This window comes from Phoca vitulina, unplaced genomic scaffold (assembly GCF_004348235.1).
Source record: "Phoca vitulina isolate PV1807 unplaced genomic scaffold, GSC_HSeal_1.0 scaffold23, whole genome shotgun sequence".
NCBI lineage: Eukaryota > Metazoa > Chordata > Mammalia > Carnivora > Phocidae > Phoca > Phoca vitulina.
Window position 1 is genome coordinate 3,414,477 of NW_022589726.1, and position 21,264 is coordinate 3,435,740.

Below are 21,264 nucleotides of genomic sequence, written 5' to 3' on the forward strand. Positions count from 1 at the left end.
AGGGAAATCTTTGCTCTAAATAGACATGCTAGGTTTTCACGTGGCCAATAGTCTTGTCAGTAATAGGGCACGAAATATACTTCCAGATCTATTCAAGTAATTGTTCTGAAAATCAGCATGCTGATTCACCAGGTATTTGGTTCTTGAGGAAAATGTATACTTCATAAATGATAGAAATGTCTCTGACATTATACATAAATGGAAAGAGGGACAATATGTTGAAAATTGTTTCTCAGGCACTGTATTAGTTATCTGTTGCTGTACAATACATTATCCCAACATGTACTGGCTAAAACAATAATAAACATTATGTCATACACGTTATGTGATTCAGAACTTTGGGAGTAGCTTAGCTGGGTGGTCTGGTTCAGGATGTCTCTTGATGCTCCAGTCAAGATGTTGGCCAGGGTTACAGTCATGTGAAACCTTGACTGAGGCTGCCAGACCCACTTCCGGGTTGGTTCACTCACATGGCTGGCATATTGGTGCTGGCTGTTGGCAGGAGGTTTACTGTCCCCACTATATGGACCTTTCTCTAAGGCTGTCTGAGTGTCTTCAATATATGGCAGCCAACTTCCCCCAGAGATCACAGCAAATGATCCAAGAAATCAAGATGGAAGCCATGATGTCTTTTATGACCCCACCTTGAAAGTCTCATACCATCATTTCCACGATATCTTATTGGTTACTCCAGTCAGCCCTATTTATTGTGGGAGGGGGCTGTATAAGTGCAAACACTGGGAGTCATCTTGAAAGCTGACTTCCACAATGACTCATTAATTCATTGATTCATACATTGATCAAATCTCCCTGAGCGTCTAATGTAAAAGTGTCTGGGCTAAGCTCTGGCAATAGCTGCAAAAGAACCAAACAGCTCCAGTTTTACTTTCTTGCAGCTTATATTTTGGTTGGGGTGGGAAAGAACAGAGAATAAATACATGTGCAGTGTGTCAAGAAGTTACACATCTATAAACAAAAAGCTGCTTAAGAGAGAGCAAGTGATAGGAGGGTAGGCCCTATTTTATATGGCTTGTTAGAGAAGGTTTCTGTGATAATTTACCATTTGTGCAGGAACCTAGCTAAAGTTGGGGGTGGAAAAATGAAGCCCAGGTGGCTGGGGTGGGGGCAGAATGTTTCAGGCAGAGGAAACATTCAGTGCAAATGTTGGTAGGAAAATGAATGGAAGAGCAAAACAGCCTCATAAAGATTTCCTCAACTGTAAGTCAGGGTTACTATTAGACTTGAAGTCACCTGTCACCTTTGATTCTCTTCTGTTTTACTCTTTTTAAATCTAAGTTCAACATTTAAAGCCTATCGAATACAGAAGAATTTTCTTACCATAAAACTCACAGCTTATAAATACTATTTTTCATTCTACTCATATTGGCTTAATTGGTCCTTAGGGCAGTCTTCCCAGTGGCTGTTCCAAATCTCTCCACAGTCCTTAAGCTCAAGGTGCCCACTGAGCCTCGATTCCCCTTGGTAGATGATCACTGACTCTCCTCAAAAGATCAGTGCCATCTACCAGACACCATTTCTTTGCCTCAGAATCATGGCTGATACTTTGCTCATAAGTTCATTTTATGTCTTTAAAGGACATCCAGCATCCTTTCCAAATGTACTTCCATCCTTTTCCACCTGTACTTCAGATGTCATCCTTCTGCATGTCTTCCACGAGTTGGCCTTAGACTGTCATTTCCCTCCTACTTCTTTCAAATTTTATTTATTTTTTTGTCACTACTCACTGCTTCTTTCCCTCTATTGAAAACATTCTACTGACTTCACTATCCTTAGCAAATAACTCTTCCTTCTCCCGTGTTACCCCTAGGCCACCATTTTTAGAGAGGCCAACAGAATCGCCTGATGTGTTAGGTAAAAAGGCAGATTCCTAGTTTTTTTCTCAGATCCACCTCACCAGGTTTTCCAGGGGGTGGGGCCAGGAGATCGTATTTGGGAAAACTCCTCCATGTCTCTCTGATGAGCACCTGTGCTGGAGACCTGCAGGTAGATACTCTGATTTTTCTTCTGACCAGACATTAATTCATTTTTGTATGGCATTCTCCTCAGTCTCTTTCCTGCACTAAAACTAATTTAGCAAAGTACTCAGTGGTATCTCAATATTTAAAGCCAATGGACTTTTTCTCGCTCTGTATCATGTTTGTATTTACTGCATCATCTGATCTTATCAACTGCCATTGCCTTCTCGAAATTTTCTCTGTCAGGTTCTGTCATATGGAAATCACAAGGTTAAGACATTAGAAAATTTTTCTTTAAGTAGTGATTAGTATTATCATTTTAGATCTATAAAACTCCGGAATAAAAAATTAAAAATAAATCGTTGCCAGAATCGAAGCTAATTATTCTTGAATCCCATTGTTCTAAATGTCCTGAAGAACATTTAGGGCACTGCAATTATCTTCGTCTTTATTTCGTTATTCTTCATTCTTAATTGCTTTCTAGAATCCATGTTTAAAAAAAAAAAAAAACCTTAACAAAAGTAACATTCCCTTTAGCTTCTACATTGGGAGAATATTGGGCCTAACATCAAGGATACCTCTTTCTACATGGCAGGTCTTATAATAATTAATTGATTTTTTTGTATGAGTTCATAACTGGAAAGTTTAGAACTCTAAAGCATAGTCATTAATTAGAAGCTTTTCTATTTGAAGTCTTGTCATCTTCTGCTTTCTCGAGATGACATTTATTAATTGGGGCAGAGATGACTCTCTATCTACCAAAAACACAGGCTCCCTTTCCATTGCATGGTGTCACCCCAGGAGAGGGCTGCCTTGTCATTGGCAACATCTCCTAGCCTCCAGGGATGGCCTTGGGACATCCTCACCAATGGAATGGAGCATGGAGAGAGTCCTAAAGAGCTCTCAAAGACCCTGAGAGATGACCACCCCACATGATTGAAGAGGCCTGGTTTCCTAACCATCATCCACAATAAGGAACACTCTCATGGGACTGGGACATGAGCAAGAAATAAACTTTTGTTGTGTTAGAATGTTGAAATAGGAATATTTGTTTATTTCAGCAGTAAGCAATCTCATTCAGTCATAATGAATTATTGTCTATATAATCTCTTAGCCATTTGCTGGTGATCTTGTTTTCTTCAATTTTCCAAATGTCTGAACAGAACTATTGATGATTTCCTCTTCCCCACCCACCCCCCATCTTAGGAGGCACACACACACACACAAAAAAAATTGGTAAGACAATGAGAGCCCAAGATCTGTGTCCTACTTCCCAATTGTCCAAGGAGCCCCTGGCCAATTTCCCTAATTCCTCTCTCTCTTTCTCCCTCTGAAGTAAAGCCATGTGATGCAATAAAAGTTATAACTGACTGGGGCCAGCAAAATATACGGGACTTTAGAATTGACTCAGTTCTATCACACGTTGCGCTGTGTGACCTTACACAGGTGTACCTGACCTCTCTGGGTCTCAGTTTCTACTATGTGAGGTGAGAAGTTCAAATTGCAAACCTCCAAATTCCTTGACAAATTTAAAAAATGCTTTTAAAAGAAGACTAGACAAATGTAATATATTTTAATCCACTCTTTAGGAGTAACTCAGCTAACCCTTTCTAATAGCATATTTTAAGAAAGGCAGTGCATTTGAAATTGTGAGGAAGAAAATAATAAACATTACTTGGCTCTGGGAAAGTGTATGTGACAAATGGAAAACTGAAACAATTGATACAACAACTATTTGGCCTCTTAGTTGATAAATAAAAAGGACAGGGGAGAGGCTGTGGCAAGAAATAGAACTTACACCCTGAGAAACTGGGTTGGTTTTGACCCTGAACTTGGAACATTCAAATGACTGCAGGTGGAATAAAGGAGGATGGGCTGGGCTGGGACAACTAGCTGTTGGGACATTACTTGCCTCGCACATCCCTTGGAGTGTCACCTAGCCTGGGGTTGTCCATGGGCCTTAGATTCTTTGCAAAGTAGTTCAGATTTTGCACCAGATAAAATCCTTGGAGTGGCTTAAAACCACACAGGCTTCTGTGAATTCTCTGGATGAACCAAGAATTATGGCATTATCCTGCACTGCAGATGAAAGTATGAGTCAAGTACTGTGATTTGGCTCCAAGTGGACCAGTGTTGCCCTCAGACCCAGGCAGAAGGGGCCAAAGGGAAAAACTCCCACTTTAGAGGACACTTCCCCCCACTTACAAGTGTCCTATGTTGGTCCTCCTCTGTCTGTGTCCCCCACTTCAAAGCAGTCAAAGAAATGTGCCACCCAGAGTTAGTCCTCAGCCTTTCTAGAATGGGCTCTGTATAGGGCAGACCCCAGAATCCCCTGCGCACATGGTTCTGAGCCAGAGCGCAAGCCTTTGAGGGCCTCTTGCCTGGCCTGTCCTCCCACAGACGGCCTGTACTGCCAGTATGTGCTCCCCTGGGCTGAGATTTGGTCAATGGGCGGCTGTTTTCAGGGCTGTGTATGGAGTTTGCACCTACTGGCTGAGGTATCCACAGACATGCTGGTGTGGCCTCTCATGGTATACAAGGAACGGGGTAAGCCACTCCAGGCTGGAGACCAGGTTCTAGCGTGGAACTTTGAGGAGTCTGAGAATTCAAAATTTAAACCTTCCTTTCCAGATCATTTTGAAGGTTTACTTGTCAGGGTAGCAAAAAAGAGCAAGTTTTATCTAACAGACTGTTAGCTTAGTGTCTAACTCTTTTATTATTATTATTATTTTTTTAAATTTTATTATGTTATGTTAATCACCATACATTACATCATTAGTTTTTGATGTAGTGTTCCATGATTCATTGTTTGCGTATAACACCCAGTGCTCCATGCAGAACATGCCCTCTTTAATACCCATCACCAGGCTAACCCATCTCCCCACCCCCCTCCCCTCTAGAACCCTCAGTTTGTTTTTCAGAGTCCATAGTCTCTCATGGTTCATCTCCCCCTCCGATTTCACCCCCTTCATTTTTCCCTTCCTGATATCTTCTTCTTTTTTTTTTTTTTTAACATATAATGTATTATTTGTACAGGTCTGTGATTCAACAGTCAACTACTATATTGTTGAACATGAGATCTGGATCTTCATTTGGATTCTTGCTCTGGGATCTACAAATTTAAAAGGAACTGAGTGACCAAATTTGCATGAAAGCACAAGAGAAAGTTGGATGGTATCTTTGCCCCAAAACATTTACCTTGATCTCCTTACCTGCACTAAAGCCCCTGCCCTTCCCTCCAGCAAACTCAGACCAACACAAGATATGTATAACTCATTTATACTGAAAACACCTTTTTGGTGTTTTATGCTTCCTAGAGTCAAATGTTCTGCTAATGGTGTTCAACAAATAACAGTTTTCACATGGGTGATGGCTGATGCCCACTGAGTCAATTTCACTGTGGTTACTTAGACACACTGTCTCTCAAAATAGTAATTCTGTCTAGTGTTCCAGAGATTCACAAACTTCCCATTCATGGGAAATGTTCACATCCTAGCTTCAATCCTCAAATTCCTGCCTATCAATTCCATCTTAAACTAGTCAACTCCAATGCAACCGTTCAAGCAAATATTCCTGTGGGGATCCATTTGAGAGATTCTTTTTACACAGCCGTTTGAACACCAAGATAGGTTTTAATGGAGATAAAAGTCATCTGGCTTATCTCACAAGTATAAACCTGTTGCTTTAGTTTTCTTTGAGTGTGGGTCTGTTGTATAGGTGCTTTCGTTATAGCCTAGTTAAATATTGTTACCCTATAAATCAGTGCTATGAAACACATCTAATCACTTTGGAAAGATTTGGGGTGGGCTAAAACTGACTGAAAGTTAAGATCCAAAAGGGTTTGTTATTTTTCCCTTTGACAATCAATTCTAAGGTCTTTTCTCTTTTATTTATAGAATTGAATGAATGAAAACAGCAAATGGTGTTTGATCCTTTATGGCTCATCCAAGCAACTGGAACTTTCCCCAAAGCTCTAGTAAAGTGTTCTGTAGGAGTGGAAAACTCAGCTATGATACGGGCCAGACTGAAGGGATATAAGTTAACAGGAGCATATTTGAGCCCCTATTTTACCTCTAGTCATTTATATTCACTTAAAAAAAAAAAAACCCAAGTGGCAAGCTATACCAGTCAGAACAATTTGCACCCAATGCTTTGGGGGTGATCTACATGATATAATTTATGATTTCTAGAACACCGAGAAAGTTCCTTTGGCCTTAACTAGCTCACTTGTGTGAATGGAACGGTGCTTGAAATTCCAGAGTCATTATTTTAGATTAACCAATCTCTCTTATCATACACTTCAAAAAAAGAGTAAAAGAATGCGTCTGTAAAAACAATATTTATATCAAGAATTTTTCCTCAACAAGTGTTTTAGGGCCCTGATGTGGAAGAAGATAGGGTATAGTTGCTACAAAGAAGGGCGAAAGGAGCCTGGGAAATATAAATAATGTTCTTCTAAAGAAAACTCCCATATTTATTCAGCTATGACCTACCAGGCTTTCTTTAAGAGAGTATCTCATTTGTTTTTCAAACAACACTGGGATTTGGGGATGAGTATTCTTGACCACACGAGGAAACAACCTAGAAGTAAGTGGCTTGCCAAAGATCACATAGTAATAAGATGCAACCAGGACTCAAATCTAAACTGTTTTGTTCTGAGTATTATGCTCCTTCTACTGAACTTACTCTTTCCTAAGTCATGTTGTGATATTTGTGATTTTCTCCATTGTGGATGATTATAGCTTCAGTTAACCAGGCACCTTATAAGTATGATAAGCTCTTGGACTCGGGAGCCATGTGGTTTGGGGATAAGTCTCAATTTCAGCAATTTACTGATTATATAATTTGGGACAAATTCCTTAAGCTCCTTGGATTGTATCTACAAAGAGGGCTAAGAATCCTACCTCACAGGGTTATGGTGAACATGATTTGAGGGACTACATGTAATGTGCTTAGAACAATACCTAACACACAAGAACATCTCAATAATTCTTATTTATAGCTTAGTAAACTAGAAAGAAAAGTGAGGTGACTTGCCTTAGATTAAGAAAAAGAAACTAGTAAGAAAACTTGTTTACTTTACACCAAGGTTGTTCCTCACTCTGCCATATGGTTAAGATGGCACCTGCCAATCTTTACAAATATCTAATACCCAGGATGGGTCCACCTGTTGCATAGAGCTGAAGTAAGTCTTCATGCACACAAAATAATTTCCAGGTCTCGAAAGCCACTGCCCGTCCAAAAGTGAGTCTGTGGCCGATGGTCACGGCTATAAGTGTCTACCTTGGAAGTCTGTTTCCAAGAGATAGCAGTTTTGGGGACAAAGCCTTAACCAGAGCATTGACTGAGTCATCAAGTACATAAAGGGAACAGATGAGTAAGTGTGGGCAGACACTGGCATTAGGAGATGGTTAGCCAAAGGAAGCAGGCCTCAGTCAAAGGGGACCACCCTTCACCTACTTCATAATGTTTGTCTTAGGTCCAGTGCTGAGTCTGTGGAAACAGCAACCCAGAATTACAGCTGTAAAAGATACCTTTACAACGTGCTTCCTTGTGCAGTGAGGATGTTTCCGTTTTCCACTTTCTAATTTCCATTTTCCAGATGATGAAATTGAAATTTGGAAAGATTAAATTCACAACACAGGGCCACAATGAGTAAGTTGCTAAGACAGTGCTTGAACCTGGAGTCTACTGATGGCCCGCCTTGGGCTCTTTTCATGCCAGGAGCCTGCCTCTTAAAAGGCAATTGCTGAGTGCTGTGTACTGGAACAGGAAAGGAAATGGAAATGTGGGATTGGGTATTTGCATGAGTAGTGGATTCTACCCTATCTGTTGATTTTGCTACTTTATAAATCCGTTACCAAAATGGCCTCTGGAACACCCCAGTATGGACTTTGTTTGTGAGTAAATACTATACCTCAAAAATATGCTCCTTAGTAATTATTTCACACAGATTAATATGATAAATTGGTTATAAAAGTTAACTATATCTCAGGAGCCTGAAATTTGACCAAAGCTTCCCAAGATATTTTACTGCATGTTCGTAAAATTTTTTAAGTCCTGCGATTGTGGCTTCTGACTAATTCTTTCTGCAAAGGACAATGAATTAATTAGAGACACTGAGAAGTCTGTTGCTCACAAATCTTTGTAATTTTCTGTGCTATTCTAAGAAATTGCAATCCCAGAAAAATCCAAAGTTCAAATGAGTCAAGTACAAGCCGCATATGCAAGTACAGCGCAAGTCCAAGTGAGGGCAAGTGTAGAGCGAGGAAGAATGTCAGTCTGCATGGAAACAATCAGATTCCTTTCTTCCCTTGAGAGTGGATGCATAATTAAAAATAGGACATAATTACTGTTCTTTTGTATTTGAAAGAAAATTCAGCAAGCAACAGGCAGCTGGAAGAATTAAACCACAGGTGAAGGCAACTTGCAACGTGGGAGGTCACGGCCACATGCGTTCTAGCGCATTGTGATTTAGGCACCAGATGAAGAGCATATTGGAACACATAATATGTAGCAGTGCATTCCTGTAATAAGCAGCGGAAGATATTTTCATCCTTCAGATTATCATTATGTCACTGAAAGGCAAAGATGATTTTAGCAAAAACATTAACGGAATTGTAAACCCCAAACTGAAATGAAGCTTATGAACTTGCTGACCCCTCCCCCAATGCAAAACAACTTTTATTTAAGCATATGTGTATTTTCGTTCATAACTTACCGTCTGCCTACTTCCAGAAAGGATTTGAAGCAACCTAACTCCACTCTAAAGAGAAAGAGCAAACTACAATGCAAGGCCAACTGAAGTTTGGTGTGTGTGTGTGTACAAACTAATAAATGTATCCAGAAGAACTCTAAATCTTTATTTTTTATTTATTTAGTTATTTTTTAGAGGGGGAGCAGAGGGAGAGGGAGAGAATTTTTTTTAAAGATTTATTTATTTGTTTGAGAGAGAGAGAGCAAGCATGAGCAGAGGGAGGGGCAGAAGAAGAGGTAGAGACAATCTCAAGCAGTCTCCTTGTTGAGTGCAGAGCCCAACAAGGGGCTTGATCTCAAGACCCTGAGATCATGACCTGAGCCAAAGTCAAGAATCAGGAGTCGACACTTAACCAACTGAGCCACCCGGGCACCCCCTAAATCTTTATTTTTTTAATGAAAGAATAAAAGAGCTGAATAACAATATCAAAATATTTTCTGAATTTAATTCTACAAAACTAATTTTTTTTTCAATCTATCATAGACCAGGGGTCAAATCACCATTTTTTGTCCTTAGAAGGGACATTCATGTTTTATTTGTAGCTTTTATTTTTATTTATTTATTTATTTTTAAAAGATTTTATTTATTTATCTGACAGAGAGAGACGCAGCGAGAGCAGGAACACAAGCAGGGGGAGTGGGAGAGGGAGAAGCAGGCTTCCCGCCGAGCAGGGAGCCCGATGTGGGGCTTGATCCCAGGACCCTGGGACCATGACCTGAGCCAAAGGCAGACGCTTAACGACTGAGCCACCCGGGTGCCCCTTATTTGTAGCTTTTAGTTCAGTTATGCTCTGCGACACTGTTAGTGCTCACAAAATTGTGTTTTCCTCCTTTCTCTGACACATTGCTGGACTACTTCTCAGAGTTCCTGTACCTAGGTGGAACAGTGTGCACAGAGTGTGAACAGAAGTGATGTTTGCCACCTCTGAGTGGAGGTATTTGAGAGCAGGTGTGCCTTCCCTAAGCGTCGTCTTGCCCATCCACCAGCTGAATGCTGAAGGCAGTTCCTAGAGGCTCTCCAGCAGTGCTTCTCAAAATGGGCTCCTTGGACCACTAACAGGCACATCACCTGGGAACTTGTTCGAAGTTCATTCTGGGGACACACCTGAGACCTACTAAACCAGAAACTCCGGAGGTGGGGCCGAGCAATGCGTAGATTAACAAGCCCTCCATAATTCAGGGGATTCTGATGCCCACTAGACTTGGGGACCACTGTGCTAGACTATAACAGGACCAAAGTTTGAAAGAATCTTGGGTCCCTGAAAGACTGCATGGAGCAGAGACTCCTCTCCTGTCCCCCTTCCCACCTCATTGGACTGTATCATAAGACAAATTCCGTATTGCATTAAGCCCCTGGATTTTCAGGTTGCTTTCTCCAGCAGTCAGCTTATCCTGATTAATACTGCTTCTTGTTGCTTCTTCCGTTACTGCTCTTGATGAATGTAATAATGTTCTGCTTTTGTCCTAGCCACCAGAAGTTCTGTCTGGAAGGGTGAAGAAGGAATAAACCAACAAACTGATAAACATTGTTTTCCCTCAGGTTTTGTTATTTTTCCCTCCTTGAATTTTCTAGACTCTTCCTTCTGCCTCAATAGATTGTTACTTACTGCTCGCTCAGTAGGTAGCACTTTGTATGATATGGGAACCATAAGTCCTGTATGGTGACTCTTATAGGACTTCTTGCCCTTCAAGGACCTGAAGTTTCTTAATATGAGACAAGCTTATCAAACACCCAAATTTTGGCATGAAATCACATAGGACACTCTTTATTCCATATAGTTGAAAGTCTTAAATTTTACCCCACTTTTTTCTGGTGAGTTTTCTTTCTTTTGGAGAAATGCTTTTCTCCCATGCTAAACATCAGTACTGAATATGTGATGTAGTTCTAAAATTTTTCTAAGTGGGCATATTAGGCATTTTTAAATTGGTCTTAACATTGCAAGGTTGTGACCCTGAAGCTGTAAGTTGCCACATTGCCTGTCACATGGAAAAATTCTGTCTGTTGTAGGACAGAAAGAGGCAAACACTCCAAGAGAAAGTGTCCGTTCTGAAAACATCCTAGCCCCTGGATCCCGTCATACATGAAGTTGGATCCACATCTCTGTGGTTTGGATACTTAGGCCAATAAATTTTCTTATTTTGCTTCAGATAGTTTGAGTTGAGTTTTTATTACTGGCTTTCAAAAGCTGCCAGTTGCTATGAATATGGAAATCAATTAGGTCATTCCTGAAAATAAAGGATTACAATAAGCCTTGGGCTGAAGAAGGGAGAAAAGAGAACTAGAAATGTAGGGTGAAGGGAAAAATTGGTTTTTTAAGCATGTCAGGCAGAGATAGTATAGAAAAATATCAATGAATGAAGAAAGTCATCTCAGGAAAGATAGGACAACACTCTCCAGACCTAATCATTTATTTAATAGCTTCATCATCTTTGCCTTTTTCTTATACATCTATGGTATTTTTAAAAAAATATTTTATTTATTCATTTGACAGAGAGAGCACAAGCAGGGGGAGCAGCAGAGGGAGAAGGAGAAGCAGAGCTGGGAGCCTGATGTGGGGCTCAATCCCAAGACCCTAGGATCATGACCTGAGTCGAAGGCCGATGCTTAACTTATTGGGCCACCCAGGCGCCCCACATCTAGGGTATTAAAAAAAAAAAAACACAACTTTAAAAAATGTAGCCTCTTTCTAAGTAATAATGCCCACAAAATCATGGATCGATTTGAAAGTTTTATATATACAACTGTTAGAATTCTCCAAAGCTCATTTGTGGTTCTCCTGAAGTCATTGTGTGTGCTGCAAATGGTGTGAATGTCACACTTTGGAGAATGCTTAGGTAGAGGATCAAGTCTGCTGCAGGCTGGAGGAGAAGCATTGGTGGGTAGAGGAGAGAGAAAGAGCAACTTCTGCATTCCATGTCTTGAATTTAGCCAGCTTGAGAGTGGCTCTAGTGCCTTCAGTGCTCAGCCTCAGTGCGGGCTACAGTGAGTGCAACAGACAGGAACCCCCAGGACTTATCCAGACTTAATATGGCTGCCATGCACCATGTCAATTATTTAAACATCGAAATGCTTCTGTGATAGCTGGAAAACAGCTACTGCTCTGAGCCCACACAGTGTTCCAACACCCTGCTTACCTTGGCCTCACCTTAGGACTCAGCAAGGAGAGGGGGGCACGCCAGTACAGCAGGGAGCCTCTGGGGCCTTGCAGAGGCCCCGTGGCTAGCTTCTGTTCTGATTGGTTGGTGGCTTTGCCATCTGGTTGTGAAATAATTAAAAAGACCTGAAGATACGCCTCTGTTGCTGTATGGATCATAATGGGTTGCATTTATTGGTTTCTTTGTCTGTTTCTCTTTCCTGATCGTCACTCATTTTTTCCAGTGTCTAATATGAACGGTGTCTTCAAGCTGGAAAGAGGTGGGGAGATGGCCAGGAGCTAGAGCCTACATTACTGGCCATTTGACTGCCCATTAACTGTGCTATAGAAAGACATTCATACCTGGGCCAGAGGCGATTGAGGGCTGTGCTGAGAGCCTGGATTCTGGAGTTGGTCTGCTTGAGTTTAAATCCTGGTGCTGTTCCTTACAAACCAAGAGCTCTTGGGTAAGTTATTTAACCTCTTAAACTAAATGAGTTTTCTCATTTGTTAACTAAGAATAGTAACAGGACCTACCACATGGTGATGATATGATGATAGAATGACTTAATAGGTATAAAGCATGTGAATGGTGCCTGGCATATATTGTAAGTAATTTATATGTATTAGCTATAATTACTACTGCTCCTTTATGCAGATGTGAGAACAGCGCCAGATAAAAGTCACTCCGTTACTCCAAAGCAGTGTTATGTAAACAATTCTACAGCTTCCCAGTGTAGATGGGCATTCCAAATAAGAGGTTCTGTGCTCAATTTTGGCTTGGAACTAACCAAGATAAAATACAGTTTGCTGCTAGATACATTGATAAGCTAGCATATTCCATAAAACTCGAAGATTTTTTTTAATCAGTTGAAAAAACTGATTTTTACCATCAAATTTCTGTAATTGTTGAGAATACTTTTATGGAAACGCCACACTGAGGATTTTGACCTGAATCCTAATGTAAAAATCCCTGACCCTCTTAACTGGACTGGATCAAAGGAACTACAATATGCTTTTTAAAAAAGTACTCAGTAGGAGAAGCATGTGGGGGGATGGGTGAAATAGATAAAGGAAATTGAGAGTACACTTACCATGATGAGCACTGAGAAATGTATAGAATTATTGAATCATGATATTATACACCTGAAACTAATATAACACTGTATGTCAATTGTACTTGAATAAAGAAAGATCCATCTGATACAGTTTAAAATAAATAAATAAATAATAAGAAGTAAAAAAGTACTCAGTCCTAGAGGAGAGGCCTAGATGGAAACAGGCAAGTAGCCTCTTTCCCCTAAACTCATCTTACATTCTGATGGGAGAAGAGGAAAGGAAATACCCATTCTAATTTAAGAATCCAAAATGCAAGAACCTTTCTCCTTCATGCTCAGAATGGCTCACCAAAGCCTCCTTCTCCTGCTCCCTGACTCCACCCTGGTCCTGCTGGTCCTTCCCATGCCAGAGGTTTCCTCCTACATTGTAGTCCATCCCAGTCCCATCTTCCCTACCTACCAATGGATTTTTGTTTCAATAAGCATTTCAAAGAAAGGCTCAGTTTAAAAACAGCTACATCACATAGATACAAGAAAGCTGACCTTCTTGGCTCATCACACCAAATGCTTCACCTAACTCACTCTGGGAAGCAATGATGTGCTTGACCTTGACCCAACAAATTAGTACCCCTCCTCATGTCTGGAGTCAGGAGGAGAGGTAAAAAGCTCATGTGTGCCCTGAAATCTAGAGCAGGGCCCGACACAGTCAACATTCAATATATGCTTGTTGAATTAATGAAAGGATTAAAGATGAATATTTAGGTAAGATATGAGAAGCAAAAGCCACACTTTCTAGTAGTGCTCCTAACAGAGCTGACATTTCACAAATCCTGTCAACATTAAAATCATGAATTTAAAGTTACTTAATCAAATACAATAATTTTTTACTTTAGCTTATAGAGGAATTGTAACCATTTTGCTTTCTCCCTTTTGTCAATCTCCATATGAGGGTTTGACTCTCTCAATTTGTATATGTGCCTGTTTGTCCTAATTTGGTTATGAGATTTGATTGTGTTGACTTATTAGCGTCACCCCTCTGCCTTCAGTAAATTCATGTCCCATTTCTCTCATTTGCTTATCCCTAAAGTTAATGTTATTGATGATCATTTTTTCTTTTAGCCAAAAATTTTTTTTCAGGGTCTGGGGGGTCCAGATAATACCCACAGTGATCTCTGAAGGCAGAGTGCTCAGGTGCACAGAACAAAGAGCATGTCTCCACTTACCTTCACATTCGAATGACAGTTTGACTGATAAAGGATTCCTGAATAAACCCTTCCCTGTCAGTGCTGTGAAGTAATCACCCCATCATCTTCTGGCATTGTGTGTCACAGTAGAGAAGTCTGAGAATTTCCTGACTTGAACTTCTTTTAATATAATCTTACTTTTTATACTTGGAAGCTCGAAAACTTTTTTTGTTTTTCTTAAAACTAAAAGATGTTACCAGATTTTGGTTACTTTACTGTTACTGACTTTGATTAAGAAATAGTAAACCTTTTCAATATCCAATTTCAGTCTTGTTTTGTGTTTTTAATTCTGAAAAGTTTTTTCAATGATATCCTTGAATATCTGTCCTGATGTTTTATCCTACCTTTTCCTTCAGAAATGGATATTAATTTTTAGTTAGAGTGCTATACTACTTTCCACATCTGTCATCTTCTTTTACATTATTGTTTCTTGTTATGTGTCTTGCGTATGTTCATGGAATCTATCATTTTACTGATATGACTCCCCATAGGAATGCTTATACTTTTTACTGCCACTGCTATCAACCTGAATAGTTCTAGAATTTAGTCTAGTCTATACTTACCATTGCTCTTCTCATCTTGTTGAGAATATCTAAATAGTTCTTACTCAAGCATTTACTTTGAGAGTTCACTTTCTACACTCTTTTATGGTGGGGTATTTTTGTAGTATGTTTGCATTACTCATAATTTCATGTATCTAGGATGTTGGCCTTGGGCAGAGGTTCTGGGAAGAAGATGGAGGTGGGTCAAGATTGACCTTGGTTTAAAGACTCGGGGAAAAAAGCAAAATCTGAAAGGCAGCATTGTATGATGGAGCCTGAGTCAAGATCCAAGGACAAAATCCAAACAAAGCAGCAGTGTGAAGAAGGAAGTCAGAGACCTGGTATAAAGCACTGGGATAGAAAACAAGGTAAATGGATTTGGAATGGAGGAAAGAGGGTTGAGTCTTGAATCTCTGAGACCCTATAGGGAGCTACTAAAGGTACTGGGCAATTTAGACAAAAGTGGAGTTGAACACCTGTTGTTGAAGCTTATGCTGGAGAGGACTGGGATAGGACCGTGTGGTTTCTGGCACAAGTTCATTCCTGCGATAATATTTGTAGCTCAGTTTGGCTGCCAGTGATGCCAAGATCCTATTGACCACAAAGAGGAATGTTCTCATTTCCATTTGTTTTGGCAATTGCTGAGATTGCTTCTCTCTTGGCTGATTCTACAGGTATTTTAATGAAAAGAAGGAAAGAGTTCTCAGGAGCTTTGATTCATTTCGCCATTTTCGGTCAATTCCCAAATTTTATCTAAAGATGTATATCTTTGTAAGACACAGAAGAAATATGAATATAAAATAAAAGTTCCAATGGCTGTGTATAATATCCTACTAATATACGTCCCCCACACCCACTTCCAGAACAGACTAGAATTAATTTTAGATATCTAGCATTCACGGATGTAGGCTGCTTGCATAAGGTGGCAAACAGAAGGGTTAGTTGCCCAAGCTTATGGGATATGGCAATATGCCCAGGAGGAACTAGAATAAAATTATTAGGTCACTTTAGACTTTCCAAGGCCTTAACATGATCATCTTTTTGAGAGATGACTGGACAGTTTTGATATTAAGTTTCCAGCATTGATGCCATTTGAAAACTGGCCACTTAAATGAAGCGTATCTTGTCAGGGAACTTTAGAAAAGCTAATGTGTTCGGGTAAAAGTATTGAGATAAGAGTCAAATAAGCTTTCACCAGAATGTGCTTTACTGGGCCAAAAAAATTGCTGTGTAGCCCTGCCCTGAATCAGCAGAGACAACCTCAGGAATTGTGAAACATAACAAACAGAACCCTGAACCACAGCACCTCCTGGATGTCAGAAACAAACCTTCCAGAGCCAGTGCATGTTTTCATTCCAGAGTGCTCCACTAAAGTTCTATTTTACAGTGGATTTTAAAAACACATGAGCAGAGGGGCACCTAGGTGACACAGTCAGTTAAGTATCTGACTCTTGGTTTCGGCTCAGGTCGTGATCTCAGAGTCGTGAGATCAAGCCCCACGTCCGGCTCCCCGCTCAGCGCAGAGTCGGCTTGAGATTCTCTCTCCCTCTCCCTCTGCCCCTCCCATCCATGCTCTCTCTCTCTCTCTCTCAAATAAATAAATAAATAAATAAACCTTTTTAAAAACTACATGAGCATTGTTGGTGCACAGCATGTGATGGGCAGCTACTGAATACACACAAAAACAAGTCAAACCAGTGAGATATTAGATTAAGACTTTTATCATTAATATACAATAACTGGTCTTTCCAAGCATGGAGGAATGCTTCCTTCATTTCATTTGTAAATTTTACCTTTAAAACTTGTTCTCACTTGGAGACTATTTTTCCTAGCACTCATTTATTCATCCATCCAATATCTTTGGAGTATTTACTATATGCCAGTCCTCATGTGGGTGGGTGGGAAGACAACGAAAAATAAGAATAAGGCAGACTCTGTTCTTGACACTGGCTTGTGAAATCTAGCTCTCTACAGCCCCCCGACTCTCAGCCCCTAAACCCAGGGAGTTCACTGAGCCCTGCCTGGGATCCCCCTCCTGCACGGCAGCCCGGAAACTTTCCTAAGGCAGTAAGCTGGGTGGGCTCACTTGTTTGTCTCCTTTCTCTTAGGATCACTGCCCTTTAATGCTGATGTCCAGTATCTCAAAAACTAATGTGCCATTTATTTTGTTCTTTCCATCTGGGTTGTTTTAGCCAGGAATGTAAGTCCGATCTCATTAGTTCATCTTGGGTGGAAGCTGAGGTCTAGTGTTGATTTTTGAGAGTTCTTTATATACTCTGGACACAAGACCTTTGTCAAATATGTGCTTTGCAAATATTTTCTCCCATTCCATAGTTTGTCTCTTTATTCTCTTAGCAGTTTCTTTTGCAGAGAAAAAGTTTAAAATTGTGATGTTCAGTTTGGTGTCATATCAAAGAACTCTTTTCCTAACCCCAGGTCACAAAAGTTTTCTCCTAGGCATTTGCTACTTTTAGTGCTCTTGTTCCTTTCATTCTGTTTCAATTGTGTGCATGACAAAACTTTTTTTGTTGTTGAATTGTGTGATGATATCTTTCTCGAAGCAGACATCCGTTCTGGGCTATAGTCCTCAGGGATTTTGACACACCTGTAATTATTCTGAGTCTCCACTGGATGTCAATACTGCTCAAGGAAAAGCAGTTCAGACAGCATTTTGGGTGCATAAAAACAATCCACGCTTTGAAGAAGCCTTAGAGTGGAATAGTAAAAAAAAAAAAAAAAAAAGAGGCTAGAAGAAGTGAAATCCACAAAGAGGAATACCCCCCCTTCAGTCCTGTAACGGATATCAGGCAGAGGGGTGGAATCTGTAGCACTACTGAACCTCAAACTTGAAAAACTAAATTCTGTTTTCCGCTCTGGCTCTTTGGTTGCTGACATATGCAAAACCGAAACCACATATTCGCTTGAATTACTTGCCTAATTCTCACAAGGTACTTTATTGAAATGGAATTAGAGGTTTAATCTTTACTTGATATCTCTTGTTCACTTCCCAAACATGCACAGATTTCACAGTTATCAGGTAGAAAGAGGTAACTTTGGTAAGAAAATGTCCTGGGCCATTTGGGTTCATATCCAAGGATATAGAACACTCAGGAACAGAAAAAAGGACCTGAAGAGTCAAGTGACCTTTGATCATACTTCGAAACAGGTTTTGCTTCCTAGTCTGTTCAAGGTCTGAAGCAAGATAAGAAAAAATTGGATTTAGTTTGCTTTTCCTTCCTAATGATCTGCCACAAAAATACAATTTGAGGCTTAAACGCTTTAAGAATTGAATTCTAGATACTGCTTTTAGTATCCTCTTTCTGAAGCAGGTAATTATATATTGTATCACTGTGTTCTATTTTTTATAAAATCTTTTCTTTATATAAGATGACCAATTTTGAAAATTAGGAAGAGTAGGACATATACTATTTTGACTATATGTCCTGCAGGTGAGATACAAGATTACAGGACTGATTAGATTCTTTCAGCAAGTGCAAATTTTATGAACTATCTTAAATGTGTTATATGAATGTATTCGATGAAGTGGTTGGTTGACAGAATGTCAACTTATCATCTGGCTAGCATTGTGCTAATATGATTAGCAATAATAAAAATACTGAAAGAAACAACCATATCTAAAGCAGATGGAATTTTTGAGTGAACAATTTAAAAATTTTCTCACATTTAGGGAAAGATACCCAAAATATGGCTTAAGATACGGGGATAGTCTGATTCAAGCAGAATTCTCTCTTAAAGTAAGGTTCTGTTTTAATAAATATTCTATATTCAGATGTGAGTGATAGAGCAGAACTAGGGTTTTTATCTTTTTCTAGGGACTGTGAGTTTTTTGTCATGATCTATTTCCTGTGGGAGCTTAACTTCCCTGTGTAGCTAAATATACAACAAACGTAATATTTGAATTGTGGTTAATGGGTTGTCCTACAAATGTATGCCACTAACATCTTGTGATTCTTGCAATCGGCTGTATATAGCTCGTAGAATTTAACTGTATTCAGTTTCAATTTTCCTATGGTGATAAGATTCTGTTCTAGCATGCATAATTTTTGGCCTATTTCTCCACAACGTACAACATGTCCGATTGTTATAATCACATTCATGCTTTAGCAACTGGCTTAAAGCTTCGCACTCTTATTTATTCACCAGGTCAATAATGTTTGTAAGAAAGGTAAAAAAATCAGCAGTGCTTTTATTTATTAAATTTGCTTATGCTAAATGGAAGATGTAGATTGTCTGCTTATAATTCATGGGGTAGATTTTCCCATAGACTGTTGGCGTAAGATACAGAAAATTATGAAGGTGTAAATCATACTCTGACATGGCTAAAAGCTTTGTTCCAGCTATGGTATTGGCACAAAACTAAAAATATTGGATTTATTTTCCATAGTGCAGACCCCTGGTTTTCATATCCTTTATCTTAATGCCAAATTATATCACTCGTGTAATTTTTTTCTGTTTTGACATGATCTTGTGTTATGGTCCCATCTTTCAAATTTCCTATTCAAATTATTTTCTGGCTTGTCTTTATCAAACCAGAGGAATTCTAAATCTGGAAGACTGCTGAAAATCTTTTGGATGACCACTTTAATATTTGAAAGTGAAATACAGCCGTTTTACAAGAGTGGAATATTGGAAGCAATGCATTGGAATAAAAACCAAATAATTCAAACAGATTCTTAAATAGCAATCATTAGTCCCAGTGTGTCAAATTAAGTTCGTGCCTCATGAGCGAGTAATTTTTCCATCTTCAATTAATTAAACCAAGTTTTAACTTGGGTGGTATAATAAAAATTTTGCTGTAGTTTTCATTTGTTTGGACAATGAATAACTTTTGGATTATTTGGATTAATGTTTTGGTGTTTCATAATACCAATTTTTCCTGGAGAGAGAGTGAGTGGTGAGGAGAGAATCGATCACTCAATAAAAATAATTGAACAAATTAAAAAAGCCAGATAATTTAAGAACAGACTTTTTCTCAAATATTACTTGCTACTCAAGATTAATTTCATATAACCTCATTTAATAGTGGTGTTTTCCTAGATGACTCAAAGATTCCAATTCAAGAAGATTCCACCATCAAAATCCTTTGAGTAGAAAAAATTACAGACAAATATTTCTTTTTTTAGTTTCAATAGCCTTTGTAAACTATGAAGTCTAGAATTTAGGAATTTGTGGTGTTAGGCCCTAAAGAGTCACTTAATAGAATAGCTGAGTCACTATTCCTAGTTTATTCCTAGCATGATGCGAGGCCACAGTAGGTGTTCAGTAAGTCAGTCATGCTAACCAAGTGAATGAATGAATTCTTGAATCCAGTGCATTAATACATAGCGCACCAGGGGCTCTCCTAGGGTGGCAGAGTTAGTTTGGAAGCAAATCGTGGAAATGAAGCAGTAATAAAAGTACCAAGGGTAGAGAATCTGCTGCATCTTTATCCTCAAACTAGTAATTTATGTTGAAGGAAAGAATACATGCCCGCAATCTTTTACATCCATTTCCCAAATCCATAAATCCCAAAACCAAAAGTCTTTTCCCTAATTCATTTGAAGGTAAATCCAGACCTAATCTGACAGATGCTATTTATGTTGTTTATTTATCCCACTTAGTGTAAATATTCACATATTTTGCTGCAGAAATGCTGGTGTTTTTGATTACAGAGTCTTGCTTCTTACCCTGGTGGGAGGTTATATGATATACAATCTATGAACTTTAATACCTTTCTAAAATATATACAATCTTGAGTTCTAAAACATTTTAATGCCAAGGTTTGGGACAAGGGCTTGTGACCCTGTATACAGCCTGTAAATTATTGGGATGCTTCCTGTTTATTTTCCTGTTTGTCAATCATCTTCTCCTTTCTGATGCACCAACTTGAAACAACTTCCGTGCACAGGAGCCTCTCTGGTAGAGGGTGAATCCTACCCTTTCTGTTCCTTGCTTTACAATGTGAATCGCTGCTTCATTACCAGCCATCAGCCCTCCCTGTGGCTTGGTTCTATGGGACGTGCTGTGTGTGTTTTGTTAGCGTGGGCAAGCCTAGTGCCGCCTGTGGCCTAGAGGAGCATCAACACGTAAGCCGGCTCACTGTGACGTCAGAGACATGATGTCACGTCCATGAGCACACCCACTGAGGGATCGGTGTGTGGATTGTGCAGTTTTCTCCATGGAGCTGTAGCAGAGTAGAACCTATCATTTGGCCTTTACTAGTTTCAGGTATTATCATCTGGCGATCCAGAAAGAGAATCCAGCTGCATATTTATTCTTGACCAAAGAATGGTTCTCCTGTGCCATTGAAGAATGATTACCTGGGTAAGTTGGACTTTTCCACAAAAGCCAGGTCTGATAGCTCAACCCCGTGAGGAACAAATCTCAAGCTAGAATGCCTTCACATCTGACTTTAAGAAACTGACCTAATTGGCCCAGGTTAAGGCTAAATCGGGACAGAGTAGGAGTAAAACTAAAATTAGTTAATTCTGTTCCTCATTAATAGTTCTGGCTATGGAATTGGTGGGGAGGATTAGAGGTGTTTAATGCTCTAA